Below are 14,553 nucleotides of genomic sequence, written 5' to 3'. Positions count from 1 at the left end.
TCATTTTGCCTTTGTGGCTTTTTCACCTTACCCTAACCTCTTCCCCTGGCAAAGTCCTACCCTTCCCTCAGGTCCTGGCATAAACGTCACTTTCTCAGGGCTGACTTTCTGGACACAAGTGCCCATCCCAGACTGGATGGGCTCCCTGTCATATGATCTCTGCCACTCACTCTCTGGATCTCATGCTTCACAACGGGAAGACTGCCCTGCTCTCTGCTGCAGTCCTGGGGCTGAACATGACGCCCACAAACTCATATTTGCAGCTGGACGAATGCATGAATGAATAAATGAATGATGAGCACTTTGCCTCTCTTCCCAAGATCGATTGCATGTTGTAGGCTGAATAACTTGCCCCCTCCTCCCCCAGTGCCCATGTTCTAATTACTGGAACTATGCATGTTACCTTCTATGGTCAAAGGGACTTTTCAGATGGGATCAAGTTAAGGATCTTGAGATAGGGAGATGATCCTGGTTTATCTGGGTGGGCTCGATATAATCAAAAAGATCCTAACGAGAGAGAGGTAGGACATCATAGCGGGAGAAGGTGACATGAGGACAGAAGCAGAGGTAGAAGCAGAGGTTGGAGTGATGTGGCCTGGTGCCAAGGAATGCTAGCAGCCTCTAAACCCTGGAAGAGGCAAGGGAGGGACTCTTCTGGAGTCTCTTGGAATGAACCCAGTCCAGCTGATACTTTTAAGACCCATTTTGAACTTCTGACCTGCAGAACTGTAAGAAAATTTATTTGAATTATTTTTAGACACTAAACACGTGGTAACGGGTTACAGCAGCAATAGGAGACTGATATGCTTGTCAAACATTGCTGGCACTTCCTGGGTGTTCAGCAGGTATTGAGGGCCATGCAAATGGGAATGACCTTCACCTGTGTCACTGAGAAGCTATTATGGGAGGTCAAAAAGATGTTTGGTCTTGTGATGACACCATGTCACATTATTAGAGAGGAATGGGCCCAGTAGAATTGCCAGAAAGAGAAAATAACCTACGTGTGAGTAATACAGAATTCAAAGAAATGTTTTTTGAAAAAAGAATTTGTCTCAGCTTTCTTAAACTCCACTATTCGTAGGAAAGGCAGATTTAATTTACTAAAAGATAATATCAGTATTTCATAACCATAGTTTTGTTAACATTCCCACACAGGTATAGTGATCCTGTGATATAAAGCGGTACAAAGACTTCCCGGAATGCTATCAGATCCAGCCACAAAGAAAAGAGCCCGTCAATTTTGTGCAATGGGCTGGAGTTATGGAAGAACTCACTCCAGGCAGAGATTATGGCTCTGCGCTGATGGCCCATCCAGCGTGCGTTGTGCTCCATGATTAGATCCAATTGCTGTCTTCTCGGAATGAATCAGGAGCCACGGCTCATCTCAGCGAACCAGAGGGGAGGGCACCTTTCAGCTGAGCAAGGGGAAAAGGGTCAGTTCACGCCATTGTCCACGGTCCAGATAAGTTGCTGAAGCGTGACTCTTTGGCATCGATCTCTGCTGACTCGGGGCTCAAGTGTCACTATGGTCTGAGAGGCCTAAAGGAGGCCTGGATAATCAAAATTTCTGTCCCACCTTCAGTGAAAAGATTCTGTGAAAACTGAGTGGGATTGTGTTATTGAAAACACTTAGTCAATGGGACTGTGTGATATGGGCTTGTGCACAATTTCTGCCATTGTTGTGTCTTGAGCTGTTCTTTTCTTTTTCTTTTTTTTTTGAGACGGAGTTTCACTCTTGTTGCCCAGGCTGGAGTGCAATGGTGCAGTCTCAGCTCACTGCAACCTCCGCCTCCCAGGTTCAAGCAATTCTCCTGTCTCAGCCTCCCTACTAGCGGGGATTACAGGCGCCTGCCACCATGCCCGGCTAATTTTATTTTTAGTAGAGTCGGGGTTTCACCATGTTGGCCAAGCTGGTCTCCATCTCCTGACCTCAGGCAATCCACCTGCCCGGGCCTCCCAAAGTGCAGGGATTACAGGCGTGAGCCACCACACCTGGCCGTGTCTGTCTTGAGCTTTTCAAGGGGGCAAAGGAGAGGTCAGTAGAAAGGAAGGAAGGTGTCCAGGAAGGGGACTCTGGTGGGTACTTAAGGTGTAAAATTTAAGGAGACACTGGCTCTCTAGGCCTGACCCTGGACTTTGGGGTCCAGTGGTAATGAAGAGCCTGTGAGACTGCCTAGGTTCAAGGCGTGGCTCTATGGCCACTGACTGAGTGAATTTAGGCAAACTATTCTCAGGGTCTCAGTGACTCATCTGTAAAATGGGCCTAATGATAGCAGCATCTCATGGGACTTGGGGGGAAAATATTCGGTGCCTAGAATAGTATCTGGTACATAGTGAATACTCAAATATTGTAGCTTGCATCATTTTATTACCATTATCCTTAAAGGCAATTTGAGGGACTAAAACAATTTGAAACCCTAACTTTTCTCAACTAACAAGAGGCAACAGAAATAAGAGGAGGGCTGTACCCCCATAGGCTTGTAGTCAGCTGAGCTTCCTGGGAAACGGGAAAGACAGGCTGGCACTGGGGCAGGAACGGAACCTCCTGTCTCTTCAGTGCTTTTGTTCTACCTCACTCCGGCATTGGAAACCTGGTCACAAATGCCTTGCTATTTGCTGGGCTCTGCCTTCCTCCTCATCCATCAAGGGTTCTCCTTGGCTCTCCAATCCAGTGTTCTTAGACCTTTAAAACGCCTTTATTCTCCAGCCAGTGCTGTTGGCCTTTGAGATGTCATTACTGCACACGTAGCTGCTCTGGTGCCTACACAGTGGGAAAAACCATCAAGAGTACACAGATAAACCCAGGCTGCCAACTTCGCACACTCCGCAAGTTCCCTCTGTGGACAATTAGGGCCAAAAGACAAATATTGACACATTAGACTATTTCCTCATTTATTTTCTGTTGATTGTCTGGGTGGGCAATCTGATGGGGCAAAATTCCACTTTTCTGATAACTGATTCTTGGCTAATAGAAACAAATAAAGTAAAGGCTTCTGTCCACAATGGGTTGAGCAGGCCCATTTTGTGGAACTGCTAATCGGATTAAATGGACTCCCAGCTCTATTTGCAGCCACCAAACTCCCTTGAACACTTTCCACATCTGAAGGGTACCCATCATGGTGGCGCTCTTGCTGTTGAAATCAACAGCAAGAGGAGAGGAGCACGCAAAGCCTTGAAACTGCAGCAAAGCCTTCTCCGAGTGAACAAAGTACAGGGATGAGGAGAAATGCATGCCGAGTCCTCTCAATTAAGTGGACAGACAGAGAAAGTGGTTCCGGTCAATGGGCTGCAGAAATCTATTTTCCTCCTTAGAAACACATTTTTCCCCTATTTTTCTTCTTCTTCTTTTTTTCTAAACTGATAAGGAAGGAGAGTAGTGAAAGTGTAAACTTCCGCTACTGTGATCCACACATCTCCCGAAAAACCAGAAGTCCTGCAAAAGTCATCCTCATCAGCATTCTGGGGTGCAACGCATCTTTCTGATTTTGCCAATTTATCTAGAAAATATTACAATTTAATCTATGTTAATAAAAGACCAACAGGGTAACAAGGCCTGTGGTTTTATGTGTCTGGCTGGCGTCTATTAACATTTAAATCTGCATCCATTACATTAGTCCCTTAAAATAAACACAAACATTTATGCGAGTGACAATTCGAGTTAGTCTTAGTCAGTCTTAAATAATGTCACTCAACACGGTATTTGGACCGAAGCCTGTGAATCATGAGGTATATTTTTGCCTACAGTCTGATAATTTTCAAAGCTATTGGCAACCTGGGAATTTTCCTTCCTTATCACCAGGGCTCAGCTAACTTCACTAAGACTAATCAGGCCGGGAATCATTCATTCAAGGATTGCATGATCATGTTTTTCTTTAGCTGTGACAGCTGCCTCAGCCACATTAGCAATGCAGATTAGCCAGCCTAATAGGTTAATGCAGAACACGCGAAAATTAGGTTTAATCCCCAGTGAAATAATCTAACATTTTCACATTTCTTGATGTTGGGATAGACATTGCTGGTGACTCAATTAGGTGTAATGTAGATCAAAGCAAATTTACCTTCTGGCTGAACCTTCCCAATAGTTTAGACAGAAGAATACAGCAAGGGCCCTCTACTAATTGGTGAATAGCTGTGGGGAAAATTGCATTAGGAACATGTAGAATGTGAGCAGAACTCTTTGGCCGAGGACATACAATTGACATATTTTGCAAATATCCACATCTCTCACTTGGCCATGCCTCCCAATGATGTTGCAGCTCAGGGCAGATGCGAACACCTTGTGTACCAACCCATTCATCCTTTGGGCATAACTGCGATAAATGGGAACGCACACACATACACATACACGCTCTCTCTCTCTCTCTCAATCCATACCTTTTTCATGTCCTGTCCAGGAGTATCACAATTGTATTCTGAATGGGCCTGCATTGTAAGAGGAACAGAAAGAGAACGAGAGGGTGTCTAATGTTTTCATTCTGGCGAATCGCATATCAAACACCCATCTCTTTCAATCATAAAGGGAAGGACACAAAAAATTACATGCCCTCAGTTGCCAAATTATTTTTTGCCTTGACATCTTAATTCTTAATCCTTGTGTGTGGTCAAATCAGTCTACTATAGGCAACCAATCAAGCAATTATTTCTAAATTATATTTGCCCAACTCACATTGATTGGCCATTCTTTTCTTATTGGGTTAGCTCATTAATTCTGAGCAGCTCGCTTATTATGCCTTCCACATCATTTTCCTTCCGAGCCTATCTGCTCCAGCCAGCCTGCTGATGTTTCAAGATGCCATACAGGGGAGGGGGAGAAAGCAACCAGCGATGTACGCATTGTCTCCTCTAGCAATTACAATTCACATTGCTGATTAACTTTGATGTGAAAACTAATGAGATAAGACAAGCTATCAAGGCGGGCCTGATCGTCATTCCATTTATACAGCATTTGCCACCGGTGAATGACAAAAAACTAATGAAGACGTATCTGACAGCAGGCTGAGCGGAGGCAGGTTTCGGTTCCCCATCAGCCAGGGCTGGGCTCCCTTCTCATGGTCTATCTGAGACACGTTGGAATTAGCTTAATAATGAAAGCACTTCATCTAAACGGACACATGTTTACATTAAAATAACTACATGATAAATAGATTGCGGAGATTTTATGCCTTCTTGAGTCTAAACAACAAAGTAAAAATGTGTTCTAGTATTCACTAAATCATTCGAAGGAAAATTCAATTTAAGCTATTATACTTACCACTGAGCGTCCCCCCTGTTTATGGGTAACAAATGTTGGTTTTTCAGAGGGTGGGGGAGGAGACGCGACCTGGGAAGAACAGGAATGATTTACTTTGTTAAGATGGTAATGGCAGATAAACAGAAGTACAATATTGGTAAAGCTAATGAACGTTGTTCACACAGTAATAACTTCGTGGTGGGGAAGATCCACTGGAATGGCGTTCCCAGCTGTACATTTTTATAAGTTCTCTTCATTTTCTGAACTCCAACACTGAAGATCTCCGCTTTCTATTCGTGTGTGAAGATGGTTCCATTCCTCTCTACACAAACATGTATGACTTTAGAAAAAACCCAAAGCATTTCTCTGGATATGTTTGTATATTTTTTTCTAACGAATTTACGAGGCAAGGCGGATATTACGTAGGAAATACACATTTTCTTTGGATACAGTTTTTGTTGCTGAGCATTAAATATTTCTAAAAAGTACATGCTTTATTTAGTTGGTTAAATAAAGTAGTTACACAGGAGCTGCAATAAAATTCATAAGTGTTCATATGGTTAAAAGGATTCGAGTGCATTTTTGCCTCTGCAACATCCTTATTACATTAGCCTTATAAAAATGAAAGGAAGTCAAATGCTGATTGTTTTTATAGATAACACGGCTTCCCCAATGAGTCATTTTGTTACTTTGATAAATCATTTCCTAAAATATAAAAAAAGAAAAAATAAGTTCGTTTTCCTAGAAGCAGTTTTCTTCCTCATAACATATGCAAGTGTATTCTGTTTTTCATACATAAACATCATAGCATATTATTCCACTCTAATATCATGGGAAAAGCCAGAATAAAAAAGTAAAAATAAGTTCTCGCATTCCTTTTTTAAAAAATAGGTAGTAGTTTTTATTTTCTTTAGGGAATATGATTAGAAATATTTTTAAGGCAACCATCCACAAATATTTCCAGTTATGTACTTTGGACTTTAAGAAACAAAAATACATGAATAATATCAGCAACCATCATCAAAATCTTTCCCACCCTGTTGTTCTCCCAGCAGTCACAAACAAAAACAGCCACAAAACAAAACAAAACATTAACGCAAACGTACGTTTCTTAAGTGGCCATACTAAAGAAATCTACCGCTTCTGATGAAAGTTAACCGAAAGTACTGGTTTAAGGATGAAGAAACAAATTAGTACTCCAGCGAGGGATTAAGTTTAAAAGCTCTTCTCAGAACCGAAGATAAATCCTGTATATTAGAAGACACTATAAAAGTACTCGCATAAGAGCTAAAGGCACAAGTGGAAAGTTGACCCCCAAGATGGTTTGATGATGGTGTACTGTTTATAAAATTCTCCTGCAATGAAAGGAGCCTGCAAGGACAGCACCCACTAAACACAGAAGCAATTGTACTAGAAAGCAGGTTTCCAGTTTTGACTCAAGTGACAAAATTAAACCCATCTGAACAAGGGCTAACCGATTTCTTCTCTCCAATCGTCTCTTCCCCCTCCTCTCTACACATCGGCTTCTCTTTTAGCCCATTTCTCTCTTGAATTCTCTCCTGGTTCTGTTTACCACTCAATTCTAATGTTAATTAGAGACATACACATCAGTATTAGTAACCCACATTTTCATCAGCACAGCCCACCCTGCCAAATGAAAAACGCGGCGTGTGTCTGCGTGTAAGCCAACAATGCAGACATGGCCGTATTCTTGAAAGCACATATCTAACATTCTTTCCTCCCTGGTGTTAATTTTCCCTTTCTATGTACTCTTATTATGCTATCTCTAATATGGGTGGCGGGTTCCTTTTTAGCCTATTTCTTTAATCTATTTTAATAAATAATTACAGGCAGGCGGCAGGATTTATTCATTCCAGAGGGCTACCTCCTTCACATTTTTTTCCAGAGGCGCAGCTCAAGGAGACATGGTGATAATCACAGAGGCCTGGAATCCCTTCCACACAATGTCATTATGAGCTCCCATTTAAAATGAAAAATGTATATTACACTAAAAGCGATACAAGGTTAGCTCCTCTTTCCCAGGAATGTTTCACAACAAGGGACACTCTGGTTCCATATTCAGGAAAGGAGCTGGAGGAAGAAGGAATGAAAATAAAAATCATTACAAAATATTTTTAAGACATTAAACAGGATCTTCATTGGGGGAAAAAAAAAGTTCATACCCATTGTTTTTGCTACAATAGGGAATACTTATCTTTCACAGGGTTGTTTGAGAATTTTATTCCTAAATGAGTCAATCTACTTTGTTAGTATGGTCCTTGGGGCTTATTATTATTATTATTAAAAGCAAAAAGAGAATCTTATTCTGTTTTTCAGTTTCTGCCATGTTCTCTGGGATGTACTATAATTTCCAACACATTGATTTAAATGCTCACAGAAAAGGATTTTCTCCCAGGGCTGAAGTCCCATTCATCAGCCTTCATGACCCTCATACTACAAACAGGTTTATATAGAGCTGAGCCTGTAGCTGAATGTTTTTCTTCATTTTTTCAGAATGCCCCCCCAGATGCGCACCCTGGGTACATTTCACTGATGAGCTTCACCTCTTCAAAATCAATTTTACCCCCATCTTATTCATGCAAACATTTAAGAGAATCTGCAACAGAAAACTAACTTCACAGCTTAGTTGTAGAGTGGGTTTGTAATATTTATCTTTGGAGGACTGGGAATGAATTCCTTTATTAAGTGCTTGCTTGCTTGAAGTGTGTTGCTAAACAGTTCCTCCGACATGTATCCTAAAATTTGTTAACTGAACTCCCTTCACATAAATGAAAAAAAAAGTATAGCTTTGAATTTATATATATTTCAGTCTTGACTAACGTTTTATTTAAAACAGTTACAGTGCACCTTTTGATTTGAAGTTTAAAGTAAATAATATTTGTACATCTGAAACATACTCAAGACAAATGAAAAGCCTCTAGATGCTTTTGTGTGAGATGCTGAAGGGCCCTACAAACTTAAAAGGACAACCTCAATTAAGCTCATCTTCATCTGGAAAAAAGTAGCAACTGAAAGCTGAATATATTAGATAATACACACTTGCCGAAGAGCATTCTCTCAGCTATTTAAAAAAAATTTAAAGGAAAAAAAGAAAGGGAGAAAAAAAGCGAGAAATATTCTTGATAACCAACCCAAAGCTGGCCCGAGTGTGGCTCGATGCTAATTTTGTTTGAAACTGTTCAACTAACTCAGAATAGATATCCATATTCAACAAAGACATAATTAATGGCAACGTTTCCTTCAGCCTCAAGACATCATAACAAGCCGCAAAGTACAAAAAGATTTTTATGGGAACTAATTTAAGGACAAAGGGTTGACCTCTCGCATTTCATTAAATAACCAGAGGGAGGAAAAGAAGAATGACAGCGCTCATCCCCGTTCATTTCAAGCAGCCAATTTCAAAATGCAAATCGCAATCTGCAGATGTTGGAGGCTGATATAGATATTTTTAAATATCATTTGTTCAATTTAAGGACATCAGACATTTGAATTTTAAATAAAAATCAAAACCAATTTTGGGATTCATTTTTATTCGGGGAATGAATGTATTCATGGTGCATTGAAGGTCTTTAGGTTAGCTATGTTTTCAAGTGTCTAACACTATTCTTGTAAACCATTAATTTTATATATTATTTCCAAAACCTTTTAATGGAGAAGCTCCATTAAGATACACATTATTCCTGATTATTGTACCAAGTGAGAAGTGGCGCATTTTGAGTACAGAGTTGAGAAGGATAAAAGCAACTGTTCAAATCAGACACCTGACTTACGGGTGTATTCAAAAACTAGGTTCACTAGACTCTCCGGCTTGCTTTCGGCAGTACCTAAAATAAAGTCTGAGAGGTTCACCTTTACAGGACATTCACTGGGCATGAAAATTGTTCAGTGTGCCACCCCTTTCAGAATTCTGACCTTTCCTAACTTGATTCTGGCTTTATTGCTTTTTTTCTATAGCACTTTCACTATCTGACTTGCGATGTATTTCACTTTTTTACCTTATTGTCTGTCCCCACTTCCTTTTAATGGAACATAAACCTCAAGAAAGCAAGGATTTTTAGCTGTCCAGTGAATCTTCGGGGTCTAGTCCCGCACTGTGCGATATGGTCTTCACTAGTCACATGTGGCTATTTAAATTTAATTTAAAATTAATTAACATTAAGAAAAATTAAAAATTCACTTCTTCCGTCACACTAACCACATTTCGATTGCTCAGTAACCACATGGCTATTAGTGCCGATGCAGAACATTCCCATCACAGAAACTTCTATTGGATAGTTCTGGTCTGACAATGCCTCACACATAGTGGACGCTTAATAAATATTTGTTGACATTGAAGTTGAAGGCCCGGAAAAGGCTATTTCCAGGGACAAGAGGTGTCTGATACTTTCCCCCATGGTCATATGCTTTAGACGGGATAAGGGAAACATGGTGCCCCAGAGACCTAATAGCACATTGTCCTATGTTGTCTTGTTTATTCCATTAACGAAGGTAGATTGTGTTTCATGGTTTGTTTTATGTTTTTGTTTTTGAGACGGAGTCTCGCTGTGACATCCAGGCTGGAGTGCAATAGCACGATCTTGGCTCACTGCAACCTCCGCTTCGCTTCCTGGGTTCAAGCGATTCTCTTGCCTCAGCCTCCCAAGTAGCTGGGACTACAGGTGCGCACCACTACTCCTGGCTAATTTTTATATTTTTAGTAGAGAAGGGGTTTCACCATATTGGCCAGGCTGGTCTCGAACTTCTGACCACAAGTGATCCACCCACCTTGGCTTCCCAAAGTGCTGGGATTACAGGTGTGAGCCACCAACCCTGGCCTTTTCATGGTTTTGAGCAGGAAAGCGCCTTCAGTTCCCTTTCTCGTCTCTTCATGTAGGACTTATGAGGAGGTTGGGGAGATGGGAAATGAAGGCTCAGGGGGAGTAATGGCCCGGTGTGAGGAGATGGAGAGTTCACCACTGGGCTCCTGCTCTCTGGCTCCATCCAGAGTTGTCCTCACTGGAGCAGCCTTCACCGTGGGCACCCACAGACATCGCAGGGAGACGTGCAGTAAATGCTTCATTGGAATGAATTAAGCAACACTGTGAAAAATAATCAAAATGGGCTTCCATTCATATACCATCATCCCCACCACCATTTGTTACATGTGACTACATGCTGGGCAATGTGTGAGGGTTTCACATGTATGTTCTCATTTAATCCTGACAATCGTTCTGTAATGTAGACAACGCTTCCCCATATTTATGCCTGAGGAAATGGAGGTTGTGAGGAGTTGGGGAGATGAGATGCAGGGGAGCACTGCACTCCCATCTAGAAGAACAGCAGTGGGAGCCTTCAACCAGAGTCGGAGGAGCTGTCCGGCACTCCTTGCATAAGTGGTGATGTCTGCAGCCAAATTTACTTGGGTTAATATACTTTATTTCCTTTCACCTCAAGCCTTCTTGTCTTCCTTTCCCCCTACAGACAAGCAGAGTTTATGGTATAATAAGACCTATTGGTGCCAGATGTGAGGAAAGGTGCCAAGATGTGGAGAGAAGTGAGCGTTTGCTTGGAACCCTGTAAGGGCTTGTGCGTGGTCTGGACAGAATGTGACACCGAAAGCCTGAAAGACAGGAAGCCAAGATGGGATGCAGGCATCCCCCCATTCTTCTACCTTCACTCCCATTGCTTGCCATGGGGGCAGGTTTTCATCATGATGGGTGCAGCTGAGTGGGGACAGTGGCACTTGCAATGGGAGGAGGGGCTTGGTCTTATAAACCTTGACAAAATGAATTCCCTTTCAACCAGGCTCAAACTGTCCACACTACTTCATGCTAGAAGGCATTATAGCACCATTACACCTAGATCAGCCTCTGTGTTCTCCATGTTATTCTAAGTACCCCACAAGGGCAATGACTATAAAAATGGGATAAGTAAAACATGGGATGGGAGTCCGTATAGAAATGTAACTCTGAACTGTTGAGTATCCCAGCCCACACTCTTGACCAGTAAACTGGCCTTTTGGATAGATACAAAAGGTATCACCATCAGAGTTGCCAAGGAAAGCTTCCTATTTATACCAAAGGAAAGATTCCACTAGCAAAGGACAGGGGCTTTTGGGACCTTGGGCTTCATGACTTCGGGAACCAAATTTCAACTCCTGGAGGCTTTTGCCTTTGGAATTATTTCCAAATAAAGAAGTAGAGAGGCTCAAGTATTCTTGAGGACTCATAAAGAGGATAAACTACAAATGGACATCACACACGCACACACACCATGTCTCCTGTGACCACACGTACAAGGCTAAAAATTAGGATATCTGGTCACACCTGATCAGTAACTGATTATCAGGCTGCTTCTGAGTGTGAATGGCAGGCTGGGAGATGAAGTTTCAATTTCAAGTACGTGGGAGTGTTGTCAGAAACAGCATTTTAAAATCAAGGCAACCTCAGAAATTGGGGATATAAAAACCTCATCATTCTTATCCATTTTTAGTTTTATTTATACTACTTTATTTCTAGTGAACTTGTGACTTCACAAATAGCACTATTGATACAACGTTTGCTGAGAAAAAATGTTAATATGTAGTATAATTATTAAAAGGTGTAATGACCCAATAGTCAAAATGAAATAAGCTGACAAAATAAAAATAAGAAGGTATTACAGATGTAGGTTGATTCCCGCGGACACTTAGTTGTCTAGTAGAAACCCGATCCGGAAGAAAAAAGAAAAAAACAAAAATAAAACAGCCAAGTATCTAAAAGCTCATTTGGGATTGTGTTTTGGGTGAGATTCTGAAATAGAAGGGATCAGTGTTGGTTGCGGGTCCTACCTCTGTTCTAGCTCAGTGGGCAAGTTTGCAACCTGTTTCCGCCCCATTCTGCTTTGATCATCATCAAGGCTTTCTAACTCCGTGTCACCATCTCAAAGAATCTCCATCTTATTCCTTCACTCTGGGCATGTGCTGGGTTGTCAGAAGGTGGCAGCTTTCACAGAATGAGTCTTGGGGGACTGAAGAGAATCTTGTGGATAGAGACAAGTTTCATTCCAAAGTCAGCCATCGACGGGCTGTCTACTGGGAGCAAAGGCACTACTGGACAGCCATGATGGGCCATAAGGCCACACTACCTGTGTGCTCTCTCCCTTACCTCCTCCAGAGCTTGGCTGCAATCTGGCTTGGTGAGGCCCACTGCTAAATAACTCCCTCAAGCCACTCTGATCCCCCTATCCCTCTGTTTTTCTTTTATTCCTGGCATGGATCATCCCCTAAAAGGAAAGCATTTTGTTGATTTCTGCTTATTGCGTACTGTCTGTCTTTTCTGCTGGGATATAAGCTCCATGGGGGCAGGGATCTTTTTCTGTTTGGTTCATGGATATATCCCAGGTGCACAGAACAGTAGCAGGCATAACCCAGGCACTCAATAAATACGTGTTGAATGAATACCTGTGCAAATTCCTTATACCTCCACACTACAGCTTACGGAAGGCAAGCCTGCTCTGGTCTCTTGGTTTCTCAGCCTCACCCTCTCTTGAGCCTGTGGTGTCTTCTCCTTCTCTGTGTGCTCAGATCATGGCAACTTTTTTTTTTGAAATAGAGATGGGGGTCTCCCTATGTTGACCAGGTTGGTCTCGAACTCCTGGCCTCAAGTGATCCTCCCATCTTGGCCTTCCAAAGTGCTGGTGTTACAGGCGTGAGCCACCAGGCCCGACCAGATCACGGCAACTTTTATCTCCTCTCTTGGAGCAGGAAAACTCTGCAAGTTATGCCTCTGAATCTTTCTGCTACATGCTGTGATCTTCAGCTTGCCTCTCTCCCTTCCCCCCTGTTTCTCAGTAGGCAATATCTGTAGATCTGGTGTCTGATTCGGTAGTACATGATTTCTCTGTAGGGGCTGGAAGAAGCTCCTGGGTTTCAAGTAAAAGATTTCCATTATAAATACTATGAACTACTACCTCATCACATTAGCTTCAGGCCAATGGCATGCCCTCCATGTGGACCAAACTCACTCTCTCCCTTTGACTCCAGTGTGGGACATTCTCCTCTGTGGTTTCCTTTTGCCAGTGTCCATCATAATTGTCTCTCTACCCCACTACTGCCATTGCATTCTCATTGCATATTCCAACAGGCTGTTTCCCCTTAACCTCTTCCCTTGAGTGGACTCTGTAAAAGCCTGGAAGGATTCAGCTTGATTGGGGAGCAATCTTATGTGATGTCCCTGTTCCTCCTCAGCCATTTAAATCCCTTCCTTGGGTCTTCAGCAGAGCAGCCGCTTGTTAAAATTATTTAATGAGCCACACCAGTCTTTGGAGTTCTCTTCCCAACCTCTAGCCTCAAATATCATCCTTATGCTCTCCATTTTGTCCTTCCTATCAAGTTGCGGTGGTAGTAACTCCAAGAATTGCTCCTTGCTGGGAGATTTGCATATTCAATGAGGCTGCTAGGAAACGACAATGCTGGCTGCTCCCATAAAGGTATAACACTTTGCCTAGGCCAATGACCAGAAGAGTTTTTCCTAAATTTTCTTCTAGGATTTTTATAGTTTCAGGTGTTACAGTTAAATCTTTAATCCATCTTGAGTTAATTTTTATATATGGTGAGAGGGGTCCAGTCTCAGTCTTTTGCATATGGTTAGCCAGTTTTCTCAGCACAATTTATTAAATGGGGTGTCCTTTCCACATTGTCTATTTTTGTCAATTGTGTTAAAGATCAGTTGGTTGTAGGTTTGTGGTTTTATTACTAGGTTCTCTATTCTGTTCCACTGGTCTATGTGTCTATTTTTGTACAAGGACCATGCTGTTTTGATTACTACAGCCTTATAGTATAGTTTGAAGTTAGGAAATGTGATGCCTTTGGTTTTGTTCTTTTTGCTGAAAATTGCTTTGGTTATTTGGGTTCCTTTTTGTTCAATATGAATTTACAATCATTTTTTCTAATTCTGTGAAAAATGAGATTGGTAATTTGATAGAAATTGCATTGCATCTGTAGACTGCTTTGGGTAGTGTAGTCTTTTCATGATATTGATTCTTCCTATCCATGAGTATGGGATGTTTTCTTCCACTTGTTTGTGTTATTTACAATTTCTTTCATCAGTGTTCTCTGTAGTTCTCCTGATAGAGGTCTTTCACCTCCTTGGTTAGAAGTATTCATAGGTATTCTTTGTTTGTGTGTGGCTATTTTAAATGGGATTGAGTTCTTGATACTAGATGCCCAAACCCTAGTATTATATAATATACCCATGTAACACACCTGCACATGTGCCCCCTAAATCTATAATAACAGAATAAAACTAAAGCTGTAAAGCTGGCATTTCAGGCTAAGGAGTGAG

General features: G+C 41.7%; 1 long non-coding RNA gene across 1 annotated transcript; it reads right to left on the bottom strand.

The window, feature by feature from the left end:
- Positions 1–2,671: 2,671 nt before the first annotated feature.
- Positions 2,672–5,263, bottom strand: LOC126964150 (uncharacterized). The gene is made up of 3 exons (XR_007729317.1): positions 5,252–5,263; positions 4,375–4,422; positions 2,672–2,761 (listed from the first exon to the last, which is right to left on the bottom strand). It is a non-coding gene; the product is annotated as an uncharacterized LOC126964150 (long non-coding RNA).
- Positions 5,264–14,553: the final 9,290 nt, after the last annotated feature.

The sequence above is a fragment of the Macaca thibetana genome, chromosome 10 (assembly GCF_024542745.1).
Source record: "Macaca thibetana thibetana isolate TM-01 chromosome 10, ASM2454274v1, whole genome shotgun sequence".
Classification (NCBI taxonomy): domain Eukaryota; kingdom Metazoa; phylum Chordata; class Mammalia; order Primates; family Cercopithecidae; genus Macaca; species Macaca thibetana.
Note: the sequence above shows the minus strand (reverse complement) of the source record. Positions and strands in the feature narration are given on the sequence as shown.